Source organism: Sturnira hondurensis, unplaced genomic scaffold (assembly GCF_014824575.4).
Source record: "Sturnira hondurensis isolate 20B ecotype Veracruz unplaced genomic scaffold, ASM1482457v3 Scaffold0000648, whole genome shotgun sequence".
In the NCBI taxonomy this organism is placed as follows: Eukaryota; Metazoa; Chordata; class Mammalia; order Chiroptera; family Phyllostomidae; genus Sturnira; species Sturnira hondurensis.
The window spans coordinates 8822560-8850509 of NW_028073279.1; the positions used below are offsets into that span (position 1 = coordinate 8822560).

The following is a 27950-nucleotide window of genomic DNA, read 5'->3' on the forward strand; positions in this document are numbered from 1 at the left end:
AAATGCCTGCTTGCTTGCACCATAGGCTTAACTTTAGGAGGCCACCTGCATAACCGCTGCTGAAATCAGATACAACTGTTTACCTGAAATGAACTCTTCTCAAGAGTGAGACTGGTTCAATGAGATATAGAACAATCTACGAACCCAACTTCTGGAATGTGAAACTTCCAGGAAAGTTTCAGAGGAGGGCACTGTGGGGTCCAGAAGAGTCACCTGAGATGTCTCTGTGGTATGCAAGTTATTTTGAGCTAAAGTCACCTTTGGCCAAAGGCTCAGGAGAAACGTATGCCCTTCCCTTAAACTATCTAGAAGAACTTGAATCAGCAGACTTGTCCATAGTAAGAGATTACCAGTGATGACCTTTCCACCCACCTATTTTGGCAGGCAGGGGAAATTCCTGTTTACTAAACACCTGCTCTTCTTATCATCCTGCAATGACCCTTTGAAGCCCCCACGGTGCCTCACCTCAGCCCTAGCTCAGGAGGTCTTATATAGCGCAAGCCCCCTTTCTGTCTCGAACCTCTCATACACATAGGATCTCTGACTCTCTTATGTATGTGCAGTTTCCATATATGTGTATGTATTAAATTTGGTTATTTTCTCTTACTAAAAAGAAAGAAAAATCTGTTCATAGTCAATACTTTGCACCTAATTGGTGCAAAGCCTGGACTCAAACCTTGGTTTTTGACCTCCAAATGTATGCTTCTTATTGTGCTGCCTGTACAATAAGAAGTGATGTTCAACATGACCCTGAAATATAGCCAGATTGATTAAATAAATTAATAATGATGTGGCCTCAACTATAAAATAAGCGCACTGCACAGGTGGTTTCTAGGTTACCAGGGTTATATTTTCTGACTGATCACTTAGGACACACAGCCTGCCAATGGGACAGAGTAGCTCATAGGGAACCCCCCAAACCCCACGCCTCTCTGCAGCTATTGTTTGATGAATACAATTCACCTCTCCCTGTCACCAATGGATGTGTTCCCTCCAACCCACCTTCTTCTCTAACAAGCTATTACTTTGTTCACAGAATCAAAATCAAAATCTTTGCAAATAAAATTGTTTGCTGAAATGGTTGGCGATGCCCTTCAGCATAACTTAAACATGTGAGTGAGTCCAGCTTTCTCAAGCAACAGGGAGAAATGGAGAACACACAGCCTCATGTCCTGCCAATCTCCCAACCTCCCACCATTTACAATGAGACTGCCCTTCCCTACAAAGTTACAGTTCAAAGGTTAGGCTTTCCAGAGAAAAATGGGCATTACTGATCTGTCTTAACCGTTACAATTTTCTCTGGACCTTTTCATACATAATCCATTGTTTTCTCTTTGTAACAGCAGATGAATTCTTTGGTGGCAGAATGTCAATCCTGCAAATTAACAAGAATCTTTCTTTTTAAGATAACTGTGTGAAAGTGCTTAGCATTGTGCCTGGAACACAGCAATTATGTTGGTGTCCTCTGCACAACAGAGCAAACCATGCTTTCAAGATTTAATGCCTAAGAAAACAACTACAATATCATGTTAAGGGAAATTAATGGACCACAATCCTGATTTTATTTTATTTTTTAAAGATTTTATGTATTTATCTTTTAGAGGGTAAGGGAAGGAGAGAGGGAGAGAAATATCAATGTATGGTTGCCTCTCATGTGTCCCCCACTGGGAACAGGTTGCAACCCAGGCATGTGCCCTGACTGGGAATCGAACTGCAATCCTTTGGTTTGCAGGCCCATGCTCAATCGACTGAGCTACACCAGCCAGGGCACAAACCTGATTTTAAGATGTGAATCAGTCTTTTTTAAAAAAAGAAGAAAAGTCTTCCTTTACATGTGCACAAACAAAACAATAAAAGGAAATACACTAACATATTAACAATAATTATCTCTTGGTAGTGGTAACAGAAATGATTTGAAGGCTGTTTAGTTTTCTACGTTCTGGAAGCCTGTTTAGAAAAATGGCTGCAATCATTCACTGCCCACCGTCTCCACCCACTCGGTGGCACCCACACCACTCTACAACATTACTTCTCATTAGCTCTCAAGAGGTAGAGTCTACTTCCACAATTCTTGAATCTGGAATGGCTGGCAACCGGCTTTTAACAACAGAGGGTGTTATGCACTGAATGTCCCACCCCTCAAATTCATGTTACAGCCATTAAGTCCAATATGATGGTATTTGGAGGTGGGGGCTTTGAAAGGTAAATAGGTTTAGATGAAGTCATGAAGGTGAGGCCCCTATGACGGGACTAGTGCCCTCGTAAGAAAAGAAAAGACCAAAGCTCCCTCTTTCCCTGTCATGTGAAGACACAGTAAGAAGGTAGCCTTCTGCAAGCCAGGAAGAGGGTTGTCACCAGGAAACGGAATCTGCCAGCACCTTGACACTGGTTTCCCAGTCCCCAGAACTGTAAGAAATAAATGTCTATTATTTAAGCCACTTAGTCATATGGCGGGGACTAAGAAAAAGGGGACGTGCTATTATACCGGTTCTGAGTCTACACCCAAGAGGCCTTGTAGACTTCTGCTCAATGGACTTCGGCTGGCTGGACTTCTGCTTGCTCTTTTGGTTTCTCTCCTTCTCCAGGAGAAGAAGCCCCAGCTACTCTGCTCCGGGATGGGAGAACACATGGGGAGGCTGGCCCAGTTACCCCAGGCCTGTGAGTGAGCCTCACCGTCCAAAGCTGAGCTTGGCCCCAATCTGAAGAACTACCTGGCTGAGCCTACCTACCGGTCTGCAGAATTGTGAGCTGACTAAATGTACATCATCTTAAACCACTAAGTTTTGGGGTGGCTTTTTATACAGCCAAACCTAATTAATGCATATGTATTTTCCCAAACCTGATACATAGGTATTTTTCAAAGTTTCTATAGTGAAAAGCATAACATCTGTGTAATTAAAAAAAAAAAACTAACTCCATTTGTAAATAGGAAAGGAGACAGATAAAATACAGATCTAGGTTCAAATCCTGATTCCACCAATTGCTGTATTAGCCAAGTTATCCAAAACGTATCACTTTTCTAATACGACCTACCTCATAAAGATGCTTTTAAAATCAGAGGTGCTAATACTTACAACATGCAGTACAGTTAGCTTAATGGGTACTCAGTTCATCCCAGATACCTTCCTGACGTTCTCCTCCTCACATTCCCAGCAAGATAGCTCAGATTTATCCCACTCCAGCACACAGGTCACAGGTCACTGTGTGACCCATGCTATAGGTCACTTTTTATTCTTATGTCATATTCAACTCATTTCCCAGATGGAATAAGCCAAGTTACTCAAAATCAATTTAATTATGTCCTCATGTACCTTTTGCCTTAGATAAAGGAATGCTATAACTAACAACTCCCTGAGTATTTATAAAAATTTCAACCATGCCAAAAATTTGAAAGAATTTCACATGAAGAATACTCATATATCTAATACCTAGGTTCAACAATTGAAAACATTTCACCAGTCTGCTGTATCTAGATATTTGAGGGGTTTTCCTTTTTGCTGAACTTACCAAAGATGAACTGAGGCATATTTACCTCTCAGCTCTTCACTATGCATCTCCCAACACTGGACTGAGTCTCTGACACAACCACAGAATAATAATCATTCCCTAAGACCATCTCATATCCCATCTACACCCAGATATCCCCAATTGTCCCAAAAATGTCTGTCACAATAGCATATCTTTAATAATAGCTTATATTTAAATAGACATGATGCTTACAATACTTTGAGGTACATATTATTATTCCCATTTATAGTGGAAAAAATTAAGCTGAGAATGCTAATTGGTCTGGCCAAAGATCACACAGGTAAGGAGCTGTAGAAAAGTCATTATTTAAACTTGTTCAGTACTCAACTATTTTCAATAGATCAAGTTGACAGGTAAACAAATGCATTAAATTTTTTTTAAATCATACACTCTAAAACAATAAAGTTTTTATAAGAAAATACAAAAAAACAACACCTTTATGACATTGGGACAAGCCAAGATTTCTTAAACAGGACCCAAAAAGCAGTGCTATAAAGCAAAAATTAGTAAAGTGTACTACATTAAAATTTTTCTGATCATCAAAAGACATTTTAAACAATGAAATACAAGCCCCAGATAAGAGAAGACTTTGCAATACATCTATCCAAAGGACTCATATTTAGAATATATAATTCAATAAGAAATCTTCAAATCAGTAAGAAAAACACAGACAATCCACTAGAAAATTTGCAAAAGTCATAATCAGGTTTTTGTCACATACAAAAAACCCATACAAATGACTAATAAACTTTAATCTCAGATTTACCATGGAAACTTGAATTAAAACTACAGTGCTATATACTCCTACACACCAGCCAAAATGGCTAAAATTCAAAAGACTGACAGTATCAAATGCTGGTAAGGACGTGCAGCAAGTAGACTTCACATACAAGGCTGGTGGAGGTAAAACCTGGTACAACTTTGTAAAACTGGCATTATCTATTCAAGTATAACATACATTCTGTGACCTAGTACTTTCATTCAATATATACCAACAAAAGTATGTACAGATGTGCACCAAAAGACATATTAGAGAGTGTTCATAGTGGCACTTTTTATAATATGCCAAAACTAGAAATTACCCAATGTCTGTCAACATTAAAATAAAAATAGTAAAATGATTAATTCAGTAAAAGGAACACTCTATAACAATGAGAATGGATGAACTACAAGTACCACACAAAACAGCACTGGGCAAAAGAAACTGGAACAAAAGATTATATAAGAATGATCCCCTTTACATAAAATTCAAAAACAAGCAAAACTGCACTGTTAGACCTGAGATTAGTAGTTACTCCTAGCAGGAGCAGGAGGATGGGTAGTGACTGGAAGAGGATTCTGGCTTGCTAGTAACATCCTGTTACTTCGTCTGGAAGCTTGTTTCACAAGTGTATTAACTTTACAAAAATTCAACAACCTGTCCACTTAGAAGCTGCATGTACTTTTTTACTTGAACTTAATTTAAATGTTTGTTTAAAAGTCTGATAGTCTCAGGACATAATCAAGCTCACAATTCAATATGCAGAATTCTGAAGCCAAAACATACCAGTTCATCTCCTGTAAAGATTAAATATGCCTACCTGTGTAATGTCCTTATTTACTTTTATATATTACTAATCGGCCCTTTTCCAGTGCTGTCATTAGTTATAAATTTCTCATGCTAGAGTTAAGCTTCTGGACCTTGATTTTCCTTCAAACTTTTTAACCCTTTTTAAATGAATTCAGAGGAACCCAGCAACAATTTAGGAAGACTAAAACCAGAATCAAGAAAGCTAAAACCTAAGCTGGCAAGCTGGCTTAACATAGAGAATCCCCTAAGAACTCAAGATCTGACAGCACCCCCACCTCTGAGTGATGTGGTGAGGGGTGAAGGCAGAGCCTCAGTGCTCCCCAACCCTCGCCCATGCAACTGGGCAGGTGCCATCCCCCAACCCCAGAAGACCAGAGTTTTATTCTGCGGAGAGAGCATCAAGAGGCTCACTAGACAAAGGAGCGTCGGGCAAAGTTTAAGGCTAAGGAATTAAAATAAATGTTGACATTCTGACTGCTAAGACCCCCAGCATTCATGAGATGTGTTTGCATCCTGTTCAAAGAAATTAAATGGCAGAGCAAAGGGAGGCAGGCAAACAGGAAAGGACTTATTCTTCACTTAAACTATGAAGCTTAATAAAATAAGCCTCTTCCCCAAGGATTAAAGAGATAAAATGAATAAAAGGAAATACATTGCAAGCAGGAATAAATAACCATTACTGGACAGTCACTGAGGAAGTGACTTACTTGAAGGTAAGGACGAAAGGGAGCAAGGCCAAAATGAACTATTATTGTATCTCATTTCTCCCCTCATTTAGGAACTATAATATAATATCAGTTTTTAATTATGTTGCGCATATGCTCATGATCCCCTCCATTTTTTACATTGTGCTCCCTCATTTGCCTGCAACTTTGAATAGACTTTAAATTTCTTTTAAGATCAATTTCTAGGAAATCTACCATTATAAATATCTGATTTTAAGTGCAGTAGAATAACTGGCACAGTAATACACACGGTACTTCCACTCCATCCACTCTTTTATCCACTCTTTTCCTAAAAATTCATACATTTACTCACCAGTTTGTGCATTTTTACATGAGACAGGAGTAATTTAAAGATAATTTTCGGAATATAATTTTCAAGTGGTCATTAACTCTCCACGTGGCAGTCTCTGCTTTTGTCAAAAGAGACACAACAGCACATAGAACATAAGCTGTGGGATCGAAGAAACCTGTGTTGACGCCCTGGATCTACTACCTACCAGCTTTGAGTAGATCATTTCCTGATTCTGATCTCCAATGTTTTAATCAATAAAATGGGTACATTAATACCTGCCTCTCATAATTACTGCTAGTATCAAATTAGATAAAATATACTAAGCATTTAGCATAATGTTAGTATATAGTATAAGGTAACTAAACAGCAAATTATTTCTTTTTTTATTTAACTCACTTTTTATTTTTCCATTACAGTTAACATAGAGTATTAGTTCAGATGTGCACCCCAGTGATTACATAACTTACTAAGTGATCATCTTCATAAATCTTGTGCCCATCTGACACCATCCATAGTTATAAGTATATTATTGACTGTATTCCCCACACTGTACTTTACACCCCCTAGAGTATTCTGTACCAACCATTTTGCGTATCTTAATCCCTTCACCTTTACACCCACCCCTAAAATGCCTCCCTATCTGGCAACTGTCAAAATCTTCTTTGTATGTATGAGTCTGTTTCTGTTCTGCTGCTTTGCTTATTTTGTCTTGCACATTCAGTTGCTGATAGACATGTATTTATTGCCATTTTATTGGCCATTATCTTGATCTTTTTTTTTTCAAACTTCTTCTTCTACAAGAAGACCCTTTAACATTTCATGTAATACTGGTTTCGTGGTGATGAACTCCTTAGTTGTTTCTTGTCTGGAGGCTCTTCATATGTCCTTTGATTCAAAATGATAGTCTTTCTTGTTGGAGTAACATTGGTTGTAGGTCCTTGCTTTCCATCACTTTAAATATTTCTAGCCAATCTCTTCTGGCCTGCAGTTTCTGTTGAGAAATCAAAGTCTTATGGAAGTTCCCTTGTAGGAAACAAACTGCTTTTCTCTTGCTGCTTTTAAGATCCTCTCTTTGTCTTTCACCTTTTGCATTTTAATTACAATGTGTCTTTGTGTGAGCCATTTTAGGTTAATCTCATTTGGGACTCTCTGCGCTTCCTGGGCTTATATATCTATTTCCTTCACTAAGATAGGGAAGTTTTCCATCATTATTTTCTCACACAGGTTTTCAATTTCTTGTCTCTCTATTCTCCTTCTGGCACCCTCATGATGCAAATATTGATATGCTTGAAGTTGTCTCAGAAGCTCCTTACACTATCTTCATTTTTTGGATATCTTTTTAAATTATACTTTATTGATTACACTGTTACATTTTTCCTGATTTTCCCCCTTTGCCCCTCCAGCCAGCCTCCCCCACTCCATTAGGCAATGCCCTGACCATTGTTCATGTCCATAGGTATAAGTTCTTTAGCTACACCATTTCCTATACTATACATCCCCATGGCTATTCTGTAACTACCTACTTGCACTTCTTAATCCCCTCACCTCTTCACCCCTCCCCCACACCCAGCTCTAACCTAGTAACCATCAGAATATTCTCTGTTCCATGAATCTGTCTCTGTTCCTTTTGTTCGCTGTTTGTTTTTTAGATTCAATTATTAATAGATATGTATTTTTTGCCATTTTATTACTCATAGTTTTGATCTTTTTCTTAATAAGTCCCTTTAACATTTCATATAATAATGGTTTGGAAATGATGAACTCCTTTTATTTTCTTGTCTAGGAAGCTCTTTATCTGTACTTTGATTCTAAGTGATATCTTTGCTAGGTAGAGCAATCTTGGCGTAAGTGCCTGCATTTCATGAATGAATATTTGTGAATCCCTTCTAGCCTTCAGTTTCTTTTGAGAAATCAGCTGACAGTCTTAAGGGGACTCCTCTCTAGGTAACTAACTTCTTTTTTCTTGTTGCTTTTCAAATTTTCTCTTTATTGTTAACCTTTAGCATTTTAATTGATTTGTCTTGGAGTGGGCCTCTTTGCATCCATCTTGTTTGGGCCTCTCTGTGCTTCCTGGACTTGCATGTCTATTTCCTTCATCAAATTAGGGAAGTTTTCTTTCATTATTTTTTTCAAATAGATTTCCAGTTTCTTGCTCTTTTTCTCTTCTCCTTCTATCACCCCTATGAATGTGAACGTTGGAATACTTGAAGTTGTCCCAGAGGCTGCTTATACAACCCTCATTTCTTTTTTTTTGGGGGGGGATCTTTTTTCTTCTTGTTGTTCTGATTGGTTGTTTTTTTGCTTCCTTATATTCCAAATCATCGATTTGATCCTTAGCTTAATCCACTCTATTGTTGTTTCCCTAAAAATTGTTATTCCAATGAGTGTATCCTTCCTTCCTGATTGGATCTACTTTATGTTGTAGAGGTCCTCACTGAGTTCCTTGAGCATCTTTACAACCAGTGTTTTGAGCGCTGCAGCTGATAAACTGCTTATCTCCATTTTGTGATCTCCTTTTCTGGAGCCATGATCTGTTCTTTCATTTGGGCCAGGATGTTTGCATTTCGGCAGCTTTTCTGTGTTTGTTTCTACATATTAGGTATAGCTGCTTTGACTCTGTGACTTGGTAGTGTGGCCTCATGTAGCAGGTGCCCCGTAGGATCCAGTGACACAGCCTCTCCTATTACCCAGGTGGGTACTCGATGTGAGCCCTTTATGTGGGCTGAGTGCACCCTCCTTTTGTAGCTGAGCCTTGATTGCTACTGGCAGATCAATGGTAGAGATTTACCCAGGCCAGTCAGCTGCAAGGATTGGCTGTGATCACTTATCACCAACCTCTACCCTCTGAAGGATCAGCTGTGCAGGGGCAGGGTGGTAGTGCTCTGATGTGGTCTGTTTGTCTACGAGTGTGCTGGCCCCTGGGGTTTCCTGGGTGGTGCAGGCCGAGGTCTGCTCCCATCTGTGTTTTGCCTAGAGCCACCCTGACTGAGCTATAAATCTATCTGAGATGACTGCTACTTGTCCTGGGCTTGGAGATTCCCAGGCAAAGCCAAGCTGCGAATCTAGGCTGGCTGTGGCTAGTTTGGGGCCTGGGGCTCACTGAGGCCAGTTGTTGCTTGTTTGAGAGGATTTAGGAAGTTGTGAAGTATGAACCATCACCAGCAATTCATACAGAACAGCAGCCTGGGTGGACCCATAAACTGGGTGTGATGAAGTCTCTAAGGATCTCCAAGGTGGGTCAAACAGTGTTAGGCAGGTTAATGGAGTCTCAGACATGGCACCAGCTTGCCAGCTCTCTAGGGGGAGGGTTAAGGAAAGAGACAATGGTCTCTGTTTGCCTGAATGCCAGAGATTTCAGTTTCTCCCTGCATGCCAGCAGTGCCTTTCAAGCTGCTACCCCAGTGCTGGAGCTCAAAGGAAGTGAGTCTGACTAGGTGAATCCTGTGTGGGTTCATTAAAAGGAACTGCTTGAGAGTCCAGCAGTCTCTTCTACTGATTCAATCCCTGCTGGGTTTTGCAGCCAGAAGTTATGGGACTCAAGTTTCCGGCACTGGAACCCTGGGCTGGAGTTTGTCATTAGGACTCCTTGCTCCTGAGATAGCCCTCCCTAGTTTCTATCTACCACATGTGGATGACAGACCAGCCCATTAAGCACCTGTGCCCCTCCTACCAGTCTGGATGAATGTAGTTTCATTAATTCCATAGTTAGCAGCCTTCTATTCAACTTGATTTCTGATGGTTCTGAGTGATGTTTGTTCTTTCAGTTGTAATGTTGATGTGGTTGTACAAAGAGGTGAGCCACGTCTGCCCATGCTGCCATCCTGATCAGAAGTCTCTTTTTACTTTTTGCTATTTTAACTGGGTCTTGTTTGCTTCCCTATAATTCCAAATCAGTGATTTGATTCTCAGCTTCATTTACTGTACTATTGATTCCCTGTACATTATTCTTCATTTCAGTTAGTGTATCCATCATTTCTGACTTTTCTATGGTTTCCATGTCCTTTTTTAAAATGCTGTTAAAGTTCTAAATTCATTGAGCAGTCTTATAACCAGTTTTCTGCACTCTGCCTCTAATAGATTGTTGGTCTCCCTTTAATTTAGTTGTTTTTTCTGGGATTTTGTTCGGTTCTTTCATTTGGAGTATGTTTCTTTGTCTCCTCATTTGGAGGCCTTCCTGAGTTTGTGTCTATGTATTAAGTAGAGCTACCATGTCTCCCAGGCTTGGTAGAGTGGCCTAATGTAGTAGGTGTTCTGTAGGGTCCAGGGGCACCACCTCTTCAATCACCCAAGCTGGGCACTTCACATGCCCCACCCTCCCATCCTTTTGTGGGCTGTGGAACCCTATTCTTGTAGTTGAGCTTTGATTGCTGTTGGCACATCTATGAGAGGGATTTATTCCCAGCCAATTAGCTTCAAGGACTAGCTGCAGTCACCAACCACCGATCATCATGGAGTATTAGCTGTGCAGGGGCCCAACCCACAGAGGAAGACTCACTTCTGCAGGGTTCTGGTGTCTGCTGAATCCACCCCTTGAGTGTGTCTCTTGTGGAGGTGGTTGGGTAGTGCTTCGATGTGGTCTGAAACTGTCCCTTGGGTACATTGGCTCTGGGTCCCCCTGGGAGGCACAAGCCAAGATCAGCCCCTGCCTGTGTTCTTCCCATGGCCACCCAACATAAACTGCAAAGTGATCTTCAGATGGCTGCTACTCGTGCTGGGTTTGGAGGTGCCCAGGCAAGGCCACGCTGTGAACCAAGGCTGGATGCTGCTAGTGCTGGGCCCAAGCCACTTATAGTGAGTTATCGGGCACTATGATGCCTGAAGTTGCTTGCTTCAGAGACTTTAGCAAGGTCTGAAGCATGAGTCAAGACAGGCCATTTGTATGGTAAAGCTACTAGAAACAGGTTGGGTGGGCCCACAGGTTGACAGGGTCAGGGTCTAATGGAATCACCAGGTTGGATTGAACCTGGTTGATGAAGACTCACATATGGCCCCACCTGTTGGCTCTTTGTGTGTATAGGGGAGGCAGCTCAGAAAAGGAAAAATATCCTCTGGTAGCACTTTTATCTGACTGAAAGCTGTCCCTCCAGCTCTTGCCTTATTGCCAGATAATATAGTTCCATGTATCTCTGGTGTCTTTCAAACTGCTGCCCCAGCACTGGCACTCAGAGGGAGTCCAAGTAAGTCCATGCACGCCCCTTTAAGAAGAATGCCTGGGACTCCAGAAGCCCTCCATCTCACTCAGCCATAATCCTTGCTGGTTTTTACAGCCAGAAGTTATAAGGACTTCTCTTCTTGGCACTGGAACTCTGGGCTGGGAGGACTCATGTGGAGCTGGTACCCCTTGCTATTCTGGGGAGCCCTCTGTATTTGAAATCTCTTGATTATTATCCATCACATGTGCATATGGGACAAACCTGTTTGGTGTCTCCGCCCCTCTTATCTATCTGAATATGGCTTCTTCTTTAAATCCCTAGTTCAGCCAGATTTCAGGTGGCTATTAATAATGGTTGTTCTATAGTTTAGTTGTAATTTTGATGTGGTTGTAGGAAGATGCAAGTACCATGTTTACCTACACCACCATTTTGACTGGAAGTCTCTGTAACTTCTTTCTTAAGTTTATTAGTAACCTACTTTCTATAGTTAAGATTTTAAATTTGTATGCATCACCTCACTGGAGTTACATTAAGCCCAACAATTCCTCTCATTATTTCTGCCCTAGTTTCCCACATTCACCAAACAAGATGAAAAAGATGGTCCATGAGTTTTTCAATCGTAAGAAGTGATGTGTAGATGATCACAAAAACAAACTCAGATGGCCACTGTTCTATCCAATTTGGAATTTTGCTATTCAAATGACTAATGCAGAGTACTAATTAACACAATGAAAATTAGGTTCTGGTTTTGTGGGAGAACAATGCACACACAGTAAGAGTCAGTTTCATGCAGCCCATGCTCATCCGTCCCCCAAGCTGCAGGTGGGGGATATATGAAATGATTCCATAAATGTATCATGGGCATCACCTTTGTTTCGTTTTTTTTAAGATTTTATTTATTTGATTTTTTAGAGAGAGGTGAAGGGAGGGGGAAAGAGAGGAAGAGAAACATCAATGTGTGGTTGCCTCCCATGCATGCCTCACTGGGCGTCTGGCCCACAACCCAGGCATATGCCCCAACTAGGAATCAAACTGGCTACCCTTTGGTTTGCAGGGGCGCTCAATTCACTGAGCCACACCAGCTGGGACAGACATCACCTTTGTGACAAGCACAGTGCAATGTGAAATGACTAACCTAAGGCGAGTCAGTGACTGGACTATAAGTAGGAAAATTTCAGATCTCTTAACTTCTAGAACGACAAATTTTTCATTCCACCTGGCTGCCTCATTTCTTTAAAAATCTAAACTAATCTTCCAGGCCACCAAAATAAACAAGCAATGTCATTTTTAAAAAGAAGAATAAAAGAAAAAGTCATGATGTACCCTATCTACTATATTATTTATTTACTCTGGAATGTCAATTATCCTCCTAAAGCAAAACACTTTTTCCTACTAAGTGGAGTTTGGTTAAAAGCACCGGTGTCTAAATCTCCTTTAAAAAAAACTGAAAGCCAAATTAGTATTATGAAATATTGTTAATTCAGTAGTATTTTTCAGACACTAAATATGTGGAAAGAAGGTAGTCATGTTAAGTGACAAAAACAGATCTCAACAAAGTAAAGCACTTTTATGGATATATAGATTTATCAGAGAGGGAATACATTCAAATTTTTTCTGTCCTCGCCAGAGGACATGCTTATTGATTTTAGAGAAGAGGGAAGGAAGGGTGAAACATTGATGTGAGAGAGAAACATCGATAGGTTGCCTCTCATACACGCCCCAACTGGGGATCGAATCTACCACCTAGCTGCCCTGACCAGGAATCAAACTGGTAAATTTTTGGTTTACAGGATGACGCTCAAGCCAAGGAACCATACACACCAGGGCCCACACTCAAATTTTAACAGCAATTATCTCCAAGGGATGGAATAATAAATGGTTCTTATGGGTTTTCTCTGAGCTTTTGTGGTTTTCATAATTTGCTTTTGGGAACATATACACTTTTTTTAAGATTTTATTTTATTTATCTTTAGAGGGGAAGAGAAGGAGAGAGGGAGAGAAATATCAATGTATGGTTGCCTCTCGTGCATCCCCTGCTGGGAACTGGCCTGCAACCCAGGCATGTGCCCTGACTGGAAATCGAACCGCAATCGTGTGGTTTGCAGGCCCGTGCTCAATCCACTGAGCTACACCAGCCAGGGCAGAACATATACACTTTTTACTTACAATGTATGGAGTACCTACTATGTGTCAGGCACTTGCTAGATTCTTTTGATATATTATTTTAGTCTCATACCTACCCTATAAGCTGGGTATTACTATTTCAATTTTGAAAATGAGAAAACTGAGGCTCCACCTTGTTAAGTTTATGAGGAAGGGTCCAAATGTGGCTCCGTCGCCTCCCCTTCCTTTCCCTCTCCCACTCTCCTTTTCTTCATTTCTTTTTTCTTTCCTCCCTCCATTTTACAGTATTGAAGGCCTACAATGTGCCAAAATTTAATCTACTAATTAAAAGTATGGGAAGGGACATGAAAGGGAAAACACAACATGTTAGGAGTGTGTTACAAAGCAGGGCATAGGGAGGGGACTGTAGTCGGAGAAATCCTTCCAGAGGAAGCTACCATTTGAAAAAAGAGAAGAACTATTTGAAAGGGGGGGGGCAGAATATATTCCAGGTGGGAGAAACAGAATTGGAAATTCAAAATCTAGCCTTTCAAGAAGTGAAACAAATCAGGATAACTTAATGACATACCGCCAATTCAAAGCCAAGCTATGTGTGTGTGCCACTGTGTGTGTGCATGTCTGTATGTGTGTATGTGTACGAAATACCCTCACCACATCCTCGGTAGGCCAAGTCCCATAGGGGCTGGAGGGAAAGAAGAGACACCTCCCACTGTTTCTTTCTCCCACGCTCCCCACTACCCCAACCAAGGTAAGTCTGCTCTCTTGCATCCCCCCCCCCCCGGAGAGCCCTCCCCTGCAACAGTGGTTTCTTGATTTTACCATGTAACTTGCAGCCGCAGGAGTCACAGCTGGGTTCATCCTCTGTACCAACACCCCCACCCCCAGTTTGGAGAAAGTATTCTAAATTTAAACCATACAGCACCAAACTAAAAATGGCTTAGAAAGGGAAACGAAGTACCTTGTGCTGGGCTGTTGTTGAATTTCACAGGCACAGATTACTGTTTTTTTCTAAGCATATGCAGTCAAATGATTCTTAGGTATTAAAATAACCATCTCCGAGTTCACATGAGATAAAAGTATCTCTTTTCAAATGACCAGGGAAGAGGTTTAAGAGGGCAAAAAAAGAGTTGGGAGTTAATGATGACTCATGTGAGATGCATTTGGGGTTGTGAGAATGTCATCAAGCTCCAATGCTAGTGCATTCTGGATTTTTCCTCATCTCCTTTCAGAGTCAACCAGCTACGAAAGTTAAGACAGTACTAGTCACAGGCCTGAGAGTCAGTCCCTACTATATGTGATGCTCCCTCCAACCCCCAAATAATTTTCCCTCTCTAAGCTTCAGTTTCCCCATCCCTAGTCATTCTGAGACTGGACACTGAAACTGGTCAGTGGTTCCCAAGCTGTTTCATCCTTGGCACTTTTTTTGTATTTAACAACATTAGTTCATTTCAAAATTTCTAATGAAGTGTAATAGACACACTGAAGTATGATCAAATCATGTGTTTTAGCTCAATGAATTTTCCCAAATGGTACCTAAAAAACCAGCAACCAGATCACGTACCAGAACATTACCAACACTGAAGTAGAGAAACACATTTGAAAAATAAGTTTGTTTATTTAACTTTGATTGAAAAATCTGGGTAGTGTGATAGCTCCATATTTGGGTAATGCACCAATTACCCTTCACTTTTAGGTCCCATTTGAGTAGAGCTATTTATTGTCCTAACCTAGAATTATCCTAGTGTGTATCTGAGAAAGAAGGAGATTCTATTGCCAAAAAATGAGATGAATAAGTGAATGAACTGAACTTGCATTTGAGAGACTAAGGACCTGGGCAACGACACGAAGCTCATGGGTACAACTAGCACTATACAGCGCCGTGCAACCTGAGAAGGATGTTTAAAAAAATACAGTCTTGGCTATGGTAAAAGGTTGAGTAAAAGCTAAGGTAACAAGTTTTCTGGAATGTTTTGTAACTTTATCATTCAAGTTATCTTGTAACTTTCAGAACAGTATTAAACTTGGGAGGTGAAAGTTGACAATTACAGATAATAAAGACACAAAAGTATTAAACATGTGGGTGGAAGGCTACTACTAATGAAGAAGTCCATATTCTCTGGAAAAAAGCAACAGAACTTTGTAATCATTTCAGAGAAAATATGGGAAAAGATGATATTGGCAAGCTTTAATAAGCAAGAAACAGTAGCTAGAAGTCAATTATACATACGTTTTTTATTTATGTAAGATGTTTAAAATGTCACTGGTATCTGGGTTCTTTGTTCCGCTATTTTTATTTTTTAATATAGTCTACATTTTTTTAAAAAACACCAGGGTGTGATTTAACTTCCAGTTATAATAGAGTGAATTGTAGCAAACCAACACTTGTGCTGAGGGCAGTGAGAAAAGCCAAATAAAACCCACAAACATCTGCTTGAAGTAATAGGAGACCTACTGATCAGTCGGAGTTTGGGGAGCCAGATCACAAAGAGACAAGAAGCTCCCTGAGGTAAGCCCATCTCCCTGAAAGCCCATTTTACCCACATAGGGTGTTTGCTGATTTTTGTATGTAGTAAGAAGTTAGAAACAGGCAGAGAGCAGCCTACACAAGTCACAAGTTTAGACACTGTCACGGGGCTGTAGAGACAAAAAGTGAAGTTCAGGACTGAAAAATCACACCCTACACGGAATCAGAGAAGTCAGTCTGATATGAGCTTTCGCCTTGAAATATTACTAACAGAAGTTGCACAGGGCAAGGGGCTCAGAACAAAAAAAAAAGAGAGAGAGAGAGAGAGATGAAAAGCAGAATGAACATTTTGCAGAGTGAAGTTTTCAGTGAATGCACAGTACTAACAAGACAAAAATTGGACGTTAGGACCTGCCAAGGGAAATATCTCAGGTTCTCAGTCAGTACTCCTGGGACCTAGGATTAGGGAAAACTAGAGCAGGCAAACTTTAAAAGTCTACAAAATGGCCCTCCCTGGAGTGGCTCAGTGGATTGAGTGCCAGCCTGCAAATCAAAGGGTCGCTGGTTCGATTTCCAGTCAGAGCACATGCCTGGGTTGCAGGCCAGGTCCCCAATAGGGGGCACTCAAGAGGCAACCACATATTGATGTTTCTTTCTCCGTCTTTCTCCTTCCCTTCCCCTCTGTAAAAATAAATAAAATCTTTTAAAAATGTTTTCATTATTAAAAAGATAAAAATAAAATAACATGACTTATTAATATATTTGAGGAAATAATTGACAAGATGGAGTATCTATTTTCTTAAATATAATAAAAATTCTAGAAGTGAAAAATACAAAATAAAATCAAGAAATTAATAGATTGTAATAATAAATTAGATGCAGCAAAGAGAGCCAGTGAACCCTTAGATAGCAAAACAATAATCAAACTGATAAAAAGAGAAAAGTTCTAAAAATACAGAAAATAAAGAATATATACATGGGAAGGTAAAAAGTTCCAACATAAAAGTAGGAATCCCAGAAAGAAAAAAGAAAATGAAACAGAAATAATATGTTAAAATATAGTAGCAGACAACTATGAGAATTATAAAAAAAAAGCAAGCTACACAGACTCAAGAAGGGTTAGACACTACAAACTGAATACTTATATATTTATATAATATTTATATAATAAATATTTATATTGTAAATATTTATATAATAAATACAAGAAAAACCACCGGTTAGGAAAACTGCTGCAAACCAAATACAGAGAGAGAAGTTTTAAAAATAGTCAAATGACAAAAGATGTAACATCAAATAACAAAAACAAGTAACAAAAATAAGACTGACAGCCAACTTTTCCAAGGAAGGATGAAAGCCAGAAGACAATAAAGAGACATCTTTACAGTAACCGGAGTAGGGAGAGGAAATCTGCTTCCCCAGAATTCTACCACACCTAATAAAATTATCTTAAAAATCAAAGGAAAAATTAATTCATTTCCAGACCAAAAACAATGATACTATTCTCTTATAGTAAATAGGTACTAAAAGAGCCCTGACTGGTGTGGCTTAGTTGGTTGGACATCATCCCACAAAACAAAAGGTCTCTAGGTCAATACCTGGTCAGGGCACATGCTAATGTTGCAGGTATAGTCCCTAATGGGGATGCATACAAGAGGCAACCAATCGGTGTACACCGAAAAACTGAAGTGTAAAGATGGAAAAAGATATACCATGTATAAATTAGCCCAGAGAAACTGGGTATGGCTACATTAATATTAGTAAGGTAGACTTCAAGGCAGAAAGTATTACTAGAGTTAAAGAGAGACATTTCATAATAAAGATACAGTAATTCTAAACTTCTATAATACATACCTAATAACAGCCTCAATGTTAAATAAAGCAAAAGTTGGCAAATATAAAAAGAAAAACAGGTAAACCCAAAATCATAATGGGAGAGTTTAACCCTCTCTCGGGAACCAATTGAATGAGGAAAAAAAAAGTAAGGACAAAGAAGATCCGTCTATGATAAAAACAGCACAACTGACATATTAGAATATGGAACTAAACAACCTAAGTATGCCCATTCTTCTAAAGTATACATACAATATATATACAAAATTGATAATATGCAGAGCCCCAAAGCAAGTGGCAAAAAAAATATTTCGCTGGCCAAAAAGTTCATATAATTTTTTCCATACAATTGCTGTAGTAGTGCTTAATTGTCTTTAACTTCACTCAAAGCAATTTTGTTAAATTGNACATATTATGGAACTAATATGTTCCATATTCAGTTCCAACTGAATATGGAACTAAACAACCTAAGTATGCCCATTCTTCTAAAGTATACATACAATATATATACAAAATTGATAATATGCAGAGCCCCAAAGCAAGTGGCAAAAAAAATATTTCGCTGACCAAAAAGTTCATATAATTTTTTCCATACAATTGCTGTAGTAGTGCTTAATTGTCTTTAACTTCACTCAAAGCAATTTTGTTAAATTGTATTATGACAGCTGTCATATCACCATGCAATTTTAAAAAACTTAGACTTCTGGCCAAGATGACAGTATAGGTAGACACACTTTGCCCCCTCACACAACCAAAAGAAGGACAACAAGAAATTTAAAAACAAAAAACAACCACAACTGCCAGGAAATCAAACTGTATGGAACTCTGACAACCAAGAAGAAACATTCATCCAGACTGGTAAGAGGGGCAGAGCCAGGGTAGAGAGGACTTGTGGCAAGGTGGCAGTTGATAGACCGGGAAAGGCAGTGGCTGGCGGACAGGGGAGGATAAACCAGGAGGAACAACTGGGGAGTGAGACAGACTGTATAACCCAGGGTTCCAGCATGGAAAAAGAGAGCCTCAAAACCTCTGGCTGTAGCCCTGGCTGGTGTAGCTCAGTGGGTTGAGCGCGGGCCTGCAGACCAGACGATCGCAGTTCGATTCCCAGTCAGGGCACATGCCTGGGTTGCAGGCTGGTTCCTTGCAGGCTAACTACCAGCAGGGGACGCACAGAAGGCAACCATACATTGATGTTTCTCTCTCTCTCTCCTTCCCCTCTAAAGAGAAATAAATAAATAAAATCTTTTTAAATTAAAAAAAAAAAAAACCTCTGGCTGTAAAGACCTTTGAGGGTTGCGGCAGTGGGAGAAACTCCCACCCTCAAAGAAGAGTTCATTGGAGAGACCCATGGTCCTAGAATGTACACAAACCTACCCACCCAGGAATCAGCACCAGAAGGGCCCAATCTGTTTGTGGCTAGCAGGGGAAGTGATTGAAAGCTTCCCGAAAGCCAACCGAGCGGCATCATTCCTTCTCGGACCCCTCCCCCACATACAGCACCACAACTTAGAGATGTGGATTTCCCCACCCTAGCAAATACCTAAGGCTCTGCTCCTTGCAACATAATAGGTATGCTGAAACAAAAAAATATGGCCCAAATGAAAGAACAGATCAAACCTCCAAAAATAGAACTAAGCAATGAGGAGGTAGCCAATCTATCAGATGCAGAGTTCAAAACACTGGTAATCAGGATGCTTACAGAAATAGTGAGTATGGTCACAAGGTAGAGGAAAAAAAGAAGCCTATGCAAAGTGAAATCAAGAAAAATACACAGGGAACCAAGAGTGATGAGAAGGAAACCAGGACTCAAATCCATGATTTGGAGCAGAAGGAAGAAATAAACATTCAACTAGAATGAATGAAGAACAAGAATTCAAAAAAAAAAATGAGGGGAGGCTTAGGAACCTCTGGGACAACTTTAAACATTCCAACATCCAAATCATAGAATCATAGGGGTGTCAGAAGGAGAAGAGGAAGAGCAAAAAATTGAAAACTTATTTGAAAAAATAACAAAGGAGAACTTTCCAAATCTGGCAAAAGAAATAGACTTCCAGGAAGTCCAGGAAGCTCAGAGTCCCAAAGAAGTTGGACCCAAGGAAGCACACACCAAGACACATCATAATTATATTACTCAAGATTAAGGAGGAGAGAATCTGAAAAACAGCAAGAGAAAAGGAGACAGTTACCTACAAAGGCGTTCCCATAAGACTATCAGCTGATTTCTCAAAAGAAACCTTGCAGGCAAGAAGGGACTGGAAAGAAGTATTTGAAGTCATGAAAGGTGAGAACCTACATCCAAGATTACTCTATCCAGTAAAGATATCATTTAGAATGGGAGGGCAGGTAAAGTGCTTCCCAGATAAGGTCAAGTTAAAGGAGTTCATCATCACCAAGCCTGTATTATATGAAATGTTAAAGGGAATTATCTAAGAAAAATAAGATAAAAAATACAAACAGTAAAATAACAACAAACTCACAACTATCAACAACTTAACCTAAAAAACAAAAACAAAAACCAAGCACACAACTAGAAGAGGAACAGAATCACAGAAATGGAGATCAAATGGAAAGTTATCAGTGGGGGAGAGGAGAGGGAAAATGGGGGAGGAAGGTACAGGAATAAGAAGGATAATTGGTAGGCACAAAATAGGGGGAGGTAGGAGACAGAGAAGCCAAAGAACTTATATGTATCACCCATGGACACGAACTAAGGTGGGATGAATGCTGGTGGGAGGGGGGTTCAGGGCACAGGTGAATAAAGGGGAGAAAAAATGGGACAACTATAATAGCATAATCAATAAAATATATTTTAAAAAATAAATATATAATACTTAATTGTTACACTTTATGGTGACAATACTTTTTATAAAGTGTTACTGTTAACCACAAGCACCATATTGTACAGCAGATCTCTTGGACATATTCCTCTTATATAACCAAAATTTTATACCATTTGACATATACCACCCTGTCTCCTACTTCTATTTCCTCTTTTTTTAAAGATTTTATTTATTTATCTTTAGAGGGGAAGGGAAGGAGAGAGGGAGAGAAATATCCACGTATGGTTGCCTCTTGTGCATCCCCTGTTGGGAACTGGCCTGCAACCCAGGCATGTGCCCTGACTGGGAATCGAACCATGATCCTTTGGTTTACAGGCTCATGCTCAATCCACTGAGCTACACCAGACAGGGCTCTATTTCCTTTTTAAAATTTTGTTATTAATTGATTTACATTTCCTGGACCAAAAAAAAAACTTATCAAAATTGGTAAATTTTGTGCAGACATTTTAATATTGAAGATGGAAGAAAATATGCAACACTTTCAGCATATTATGCTTTATTATTTCAAGAAAGGTAACTGAAATGCAAAAAGAAAGGTAACTGAAATGCAAAAAAAAAGATTTGTGCCATGTATGGAGAAGATGCTGACTGCCATGTATGGAGAAGATGCTGTGACTAATCAAACATCTCAAAAGTGGTTTGCAATGTTTCTTGGTACTACTGATAATTCTTTGCTGTGGCACTGTCTTATGTATTTGAAGATGTTCAGCAGCACCCCTGGCCTCTACTCACTAGCAGCCAATAGCAGAAGATAGCCGACATCTTCAAAATATCAAATAAATAAAGTTATTGGTGAAAGTGAAAAATGTGACTTTTATTTTATAGTAAAAACCATACATACTTTCTGGCCAACCAACTATGTTCTCTAATCACATTAAAAGTAAGCTAGAAACCAAGAGCAAAAAGATAACTAGAAATTCTCCAACTGCTTAAAAATCAAAAAGTAAATTTCTATGTTACTCTGTGGGTCAAAAAAAATCACAATGGAAATTATGGAGTAAATTAAATGATAAGAATACGCCATAAAATTTGCAAGATGCAGCTAAAGCTATGCTTAGGGGGAAATGTCTAGCCTTTAAATAAAAACATTTGTTAAAATAAAACTTTACCTTCCACTTCAAAAAAACTAGAAAAGTTTTCAGAAGATTAGAACCAAATTGTATTTAAAATAAGTACACTCTAGAGGTAGAAAACAAATATGTAGCAATTGTCAAAAGTAGGTGTACAGTTGTGAGCATGCAAAACACAGTGGTTATTCTTGCATTATTATTTATCAATTATAGCATTATTTATTTGCATTACAACTGTAAACCTACTTTTGCCTACCCCTGTACAATACAAAAAAAACCCACAAACAAGTAAAAAAATGCTAGTCATTTGCAAAGATTATAAAATTCATAAAACTTCAGCAATACATTGAAAAAAATAAGAATTACCATTATAAAAGAAAAATGTTGACATCAGGAATAAAAAATAGGGGCAAGATCAAACAACCTAAAGAATTTATAAAGATCACAAGAGAGTATATATAAAGAAAACCTTATGACAATAAATTTGAAAATTCAGATGACATCAACAAATTCCAAGAAAAATACAACCTACTAAAACACACACACAAAAAATAGAAAATTGGAGTAAGTCTATATATATTAAAATAAATGCATTCATAATTTAAAACCTTCCCAGAACAAAATTTCCAGACCCATATGGTTTCACCAGGGAATTCTCCAGACATTTTTAAATGATTCCCATCTCACTAAACTCCTGGGAATAGAAAGAGAGAAAATACTTTCTAACTTGTTTTATAAGTTCAGCAAAACCTTGATGTCAAAACTTGAAAAGGGGACCACACCAATAAAAAATTACAAGTTAATATCTCCCATGAACAAAGTTATTCCTCAAGAAAATATTAGCAAGTCAAATGCAGTAATATATAAAAAAGAAAACTTACCATAACTGTTCAGTTTATTTGAGAAATGCAAAGTTGGTTTAACACTCAAAATCAATGCCATTCATCATATTAACAAAATAAATCAGAACAACCACATGATCATCACAATACAAACATTTGATAAAACTCAGCACCAATTTATAAAAACTTAGCACAGTAGAAATAGAAGATATCTCTACAAATCTTACATCAAACAGCATACTTAATGATGAAAGGTCGATGGTTTTTCCCCTGAGATGAGGAACAAGATACTCACAATTGCTACTTCTATTCAATATTGTGAGAGAGATCTTAGTGCAGTAAGGTAAGAAATAAAAAGGGTAAGATTTGAAAGGAAGAAATAAAGCTATCAGTGTTCATAGAAAAACAAGTGACTACATAGTAAACCCCCAAAATCTAAAAGCTATTAAAAATAATAAATGAATTTACCAAGAACATTGAACAAGTCAATGAATAAAAATCAGTTATACCCCCTGGCTGGTATAGCTCAGTGGACTGAGTGCGGGCCTGTGAACCAAAAGATCGAGGTTCGATTCCCAGTCAGGGCACATGCCTGGGTTGCAGGCCAGTTCCCAGCATGGGCCAGTTCCCAGCAGGGGATGCACGAGAAGCAACCATACATTGATATTTCTCTCCCTCTCTCCTTTCCTTCCCTTTCCTTCTAAAGAGAAACAAATAAAAAATTTAAAAAAAAATCAGTTATATTTCTGACCTGTCTGGTATGGCTCAGAAGATTGAGCACCGGCCTGTGAACCAAAGGGTTTCCGGTTGATTGCCAGTCAAGGCACACACCTGGGTTGTGGGCCAGGTCCTCAATAGGCAGTGTGTGAGAGGCAGCCACACACTGATGTTTCTCTCCCTCTTTCCTTCCCTTTCCCTCTCTCAAAAAATAAATAAAACCTTTTAAATATTTTTTAAAAATCAATTGTATTTCTATATCTAGCAACAATAAGAAAATTAAATTTTAAAGTACCAGTTACAGTATCATAAAAAAATTTAAAATGGTGACTTTTTTTAGACAAATAATGCCTACATCCCAGTATTTCTGCACTTAAAGAGAAAAATTTATGCTCAGCTCGATGTCACTGCGGTAGTTCTAAAATTTATTAAGGAACCAGAAATATAGAGTTAAATATATAATCTCGAAAAGTTTTACTGTTGGCTCAAATTTTTTTAAAATATTAAGGAGGACAAAGTAATTTTATAAATGGAGTAACACAAATATATATAAATATAAAACATATTTTATAGTTCCCTGTTTAGTATCTCAAAATGAAATGCAAAGATAAAATAACCTACCTAACACAAAATTTTTAAAAGAGGTATGTAACACATCAACTATAACATAAAAGAGAAGTCAAAGAAAAGTTATAATAAAACAATATGGATTTCAATATGTAAATGATCAAGCAGGACTATATCAGAGGACATAAAAAAGTGGTCAGATGCGGGTGCCTCTGTGCTCTGAATAAGACAGGTGTGTTGTATTGGAGTCTCACATACAAGTGGTGTCACTCTGGGTAAGTGATGTTCTCAACAAAATTAAGTACAATCTTTCCCCAATTTACACATCACTTTTAACCTGGAAATTGTAGGGTATATATAAAATCAATTTATGTTCCTGGCTCAGAAAAATTCAGAAGGTTTTTACTTACCTCTTGAGCAAAACATCCGAAAGTTGCACAGACTATAAGACATTTTGTCACGGGACAGAACAGTCTGGAGCATCACAGTACATCGAGCATTTCTGGTTTCCGCCCAGTGAATGCTTCTATAGTTCCCTGCATATTCCAGTTTCCCATGGGAAGCAATACCATTCCCAAATGCAAACCACAGACACACCAGTCTGTAAACCCAGCTTTCACACATGCTCGCCCTGACACCCGAAAAATCGCTCACCCATTTTACAGATCACCCCAGCCAAAGCATCATTTCCCCGATCCACACAACCACAAGCAGCAATAACAAAAATCCTGGAAAGAATTTGAGTTCTCTAAAAGTACCAAGGTAGGCATGATGGTTAAGAAAAAACACAATTTGTTTTTGGATTTCTTTACACTTATTGTATTTTGCATTACAGTCTGGGGGATGGACACTCAGGTCTTTTTAACATTTAGGCCCTAAAAGTCTGCACCTGACCACACCCAAACTCCCAGTCAGACTGTAGTAAATTTCAAACAATCTAATTCTTTCAGGAACCACTAGCATAGACCAATGTTCTAATCCCAGTTCTACTACATCAAAATATGCTACACATAACGTCATTGCTCATAAAATGTCATGTTTGTTATTTTGAGATGAAATATAAAAAACAACAGAGAAATTGGAAAGAGAACTATTTGCCTTGAACTCTTGAAGAAAAAAAAATGTCCACCCAATTTTTTTATTTTTCCACTCCTGTCCTTTCATATCTGTTTCTACAGACTTGTTGCATAAAATACTTACTAAATAAAAGAAAAATTTAGAGCTGAGTGTAAAGATGTCTATTTTCCAAATAAATGCAATCTAGAAAATTAATCAAAAGCCATTAATTTCCTAAGGTTCACATTTCCTTTTATAGTAATTAAACTAATTCTAACATTAATTAATGATGTTGAAAATTTTATTAAAAACTCGGCCAGTTTACCACACTACTTATTTTCCAGCCCTTGTCTACCATGTGAATGGATGGTTTGGGAGATAAAACCACCTGGGTTTGAATCCTGCCTCTGCCACATACTAACTGCATCCCTGTACAAACTTCTTAATCCATTTCTTTTACATGCAAAGTACCCACTACCTTGCAATGTTGTGACACCATGTAAAGCTCCTTGCAGACAGCTTTTCATGTACTAGTGGTTCATTAAACAGGGGCTATGGTTATTATTATAATTAGCTGCCATATTTGCCAATACCTACTTAATAATTCATTCAACTGTTTTCTTCTTAGTTGTCTCATACATGTTTCTTCTGGTTTGCAAAGCATTTTGAGTTATGCTGGCTAAATGTTACACAATGTCTCTTGTATAAGAGAGCCTTGCCAGACTGTCTTAATTAAAACAACATATACCAAAAACAGGGAAAAGAAAGGCATTCATTAAACTACAGTTTAACATTTACTGAACACAAGTCATGTGATGGCAGCTTATAAAAATTCAGTTTCTCTGACCAGCATCCTGAGTATTTATTTGCCCGTCAACCTGTTTAAATTTTACCTTACTCTTTTTTGGTCTTTGCAAGGAGAGATGACTTCCAAACCATTCACATTTTAATAATTTTTCTGTGGTACCTTTCAGCACAAAGACTAGAATTTTTAGTATATTTACATTTCTCATTCAGGTCACCACCTGATCCTGTGGAACCTATGAAGAGCTCTCAGGGTGTAGTTACCATGGTCACATCCTCTCTTCAACTTGCACACTCCTTCCACCACATCGCATCACACTCTCAGCTGGTCTCTGTCAACACCTAACCGCCTCCCAGTCCTGGAAGGATCCTTTAATCTCTAAGAAATTAGCTAGGAAGAGGGTTGAGAGAAATGCAGTAATTTATAACCTGTTTGGGGGCTTGTACCCCCTTTGAAAATCTAAGGAAAACTATAGCTATTCTCATATAAAAGCAAAAAAAGACATTCATATAAAATTGCATTTTACAGACTCCTTGCAAACCAAATTAAAGAAGTTACCATTTATTTCATTGTTTCTCAAATTTTCTGACTGGGATTCACAGTGAAAAACAGAACCTGACAACAATATAGCCCATACCTATATACCAAAACAAACATAAGTTCCTAAAACAGAAGTTTCAGGGAACAATGTCTACCCTTACCACGGGTAATGATTTCTGCCATTTTCTATTCAATTTCATCTTTCTAAAGGTTCCTTGAGATTCACTAAATGGCTTTCTTACCACCCACTGTCTGAATAACAGTGATCTAGTCTAACATTTCTCCATTTCTGAGATACAGAAAATGAGATCTAAAAAAAAAAAAAAAAACAGTCCTAGGTCACTTAGTGAGTTTGTGGCAGAACAAGCCAGAACCTAAAAGGCTCTTTCCAAAACAAAGTGAAACAAAAATTCTAAATACCAACTCACTTCAAAAAGCAGCTGGGATTTGAAACTTAGAACATGCTGATGCACTGAGAAACTGGGAGTGCTTCCATTCCAAACCATGGTGAATATTAACCACTACCTGAGCCTCCAATTCCAGCAGTCTTCGCTTTTTCGAAATCATGCCACTGGCCTAGCATAACATGGCATATAAATAATTTTTTTTCTTTCCAGAAATCTTTTCTCCAGCCACTGGGGGCGGGGGGAGGACAGGACAAGCTAACATTTTCCTTGAGCTCATTAAAATACTTGGATCACACGCACAGGTTTTATTTGTCCATGAGAGTCTGGCTTAGAAACAGTAGTGGATAGGCCTTCTTCCCACCTACCAGGCCCAGCATAGCTGTTTTCTTCCCTGCTAAGTTCGCTTCATCAAAATTTAAACACCCAAACCACAGAGATCAATATGTGGATATGAATGATCCACAGCCCATTAGATGTTATTACTACCAGCACCAGCTACCCCAGCCCCTTTTTAAGTCTCAGTTACAGACTGTGAGGTGGCTTAAGAGCCTTCATTACAAACAGCTTGGTAGCTTGAAATACCAGACTCCCCACTGACATCAGGCTGCGTGTGGTTTTGGGGGGTTTTGTTTTCTTTTCTTATTTTTAATTTGCAATAAACATTACTGCCCATCACCAGTTGGAATCTTACTAACAAGCCAGAGAGACTGACTGGGTCAGGAGAAAGCCAAGCCAGCAGCCGTGTGCACAAGAAGCAAGGTTTGGGGTCTGGGTTTTTCACAAATAACCTAAACAATTTCACTCTGATGCCGGTGACCTGCCCGGGTGCTGCTTGTCAGCCTCCGCCTGCGCACCCAAACCCCGGTGCCCAAGGGCAAAGTGCCGGGGCTTACTTTAATGCAGAGTGCACCGGTGAGGTGGGGGGAAAGGGTTAGGTGCAAATTGATGCGCAGTGGCTCCCGGAAGAGAACTGTGAAAACGCGCAGAGAACCGAGAAAGCGCGCGGGAGAAAGGGGGAGCAGGCAAACCCTAAAATTAGCACTCAGGCAGCAGCAGCAGGCCATGAAGGGGCAGAGATGGCGTCCTCTGCCCTGGCGGCCACATGGGAGCTTTCCCTGGGAGCCTGCAATCCCTGCGCCTTCCTCCTGCACCCGGACCAGGAGCTGGACCAACGCTGCGGAAAGGAACGGCTCCGTCCTGGAAATCCGATCGGGAACACGTGTAGCCTCCTAAGACCTTGGGGGTCTATCTCTCCTCCCCCAATTGCGGCAGAAATTTTAAGGAGTCTCAGAATTTAAAACCCCAGAATCCTCCATAATCCTTGTGGTTGACCTTAAAATTTGCTTGGCTCATTTTCAGCGAGCCCTCTTCTTTCCTGAGTTTTCATTTAAATCGTTTCTCTCCTCCACCATACCCC

At 39.1% G+C, this 27950-nt stretch overlaps 1 protein-coding gene across 4 annotated transcripts in view; it reads right to left on the bottom strand.

Moving 5' to 3' along the window:
- The window catches only part of DNAJC6 (DnaJ heat shock protein family (Hsp40) member C6), a 157578-nt gene that overhangs the window by 117522 nt on the left and 12106 nt on the right, over positions 1–27950 (bottom strand). The window lies entirely within an intron of this gene.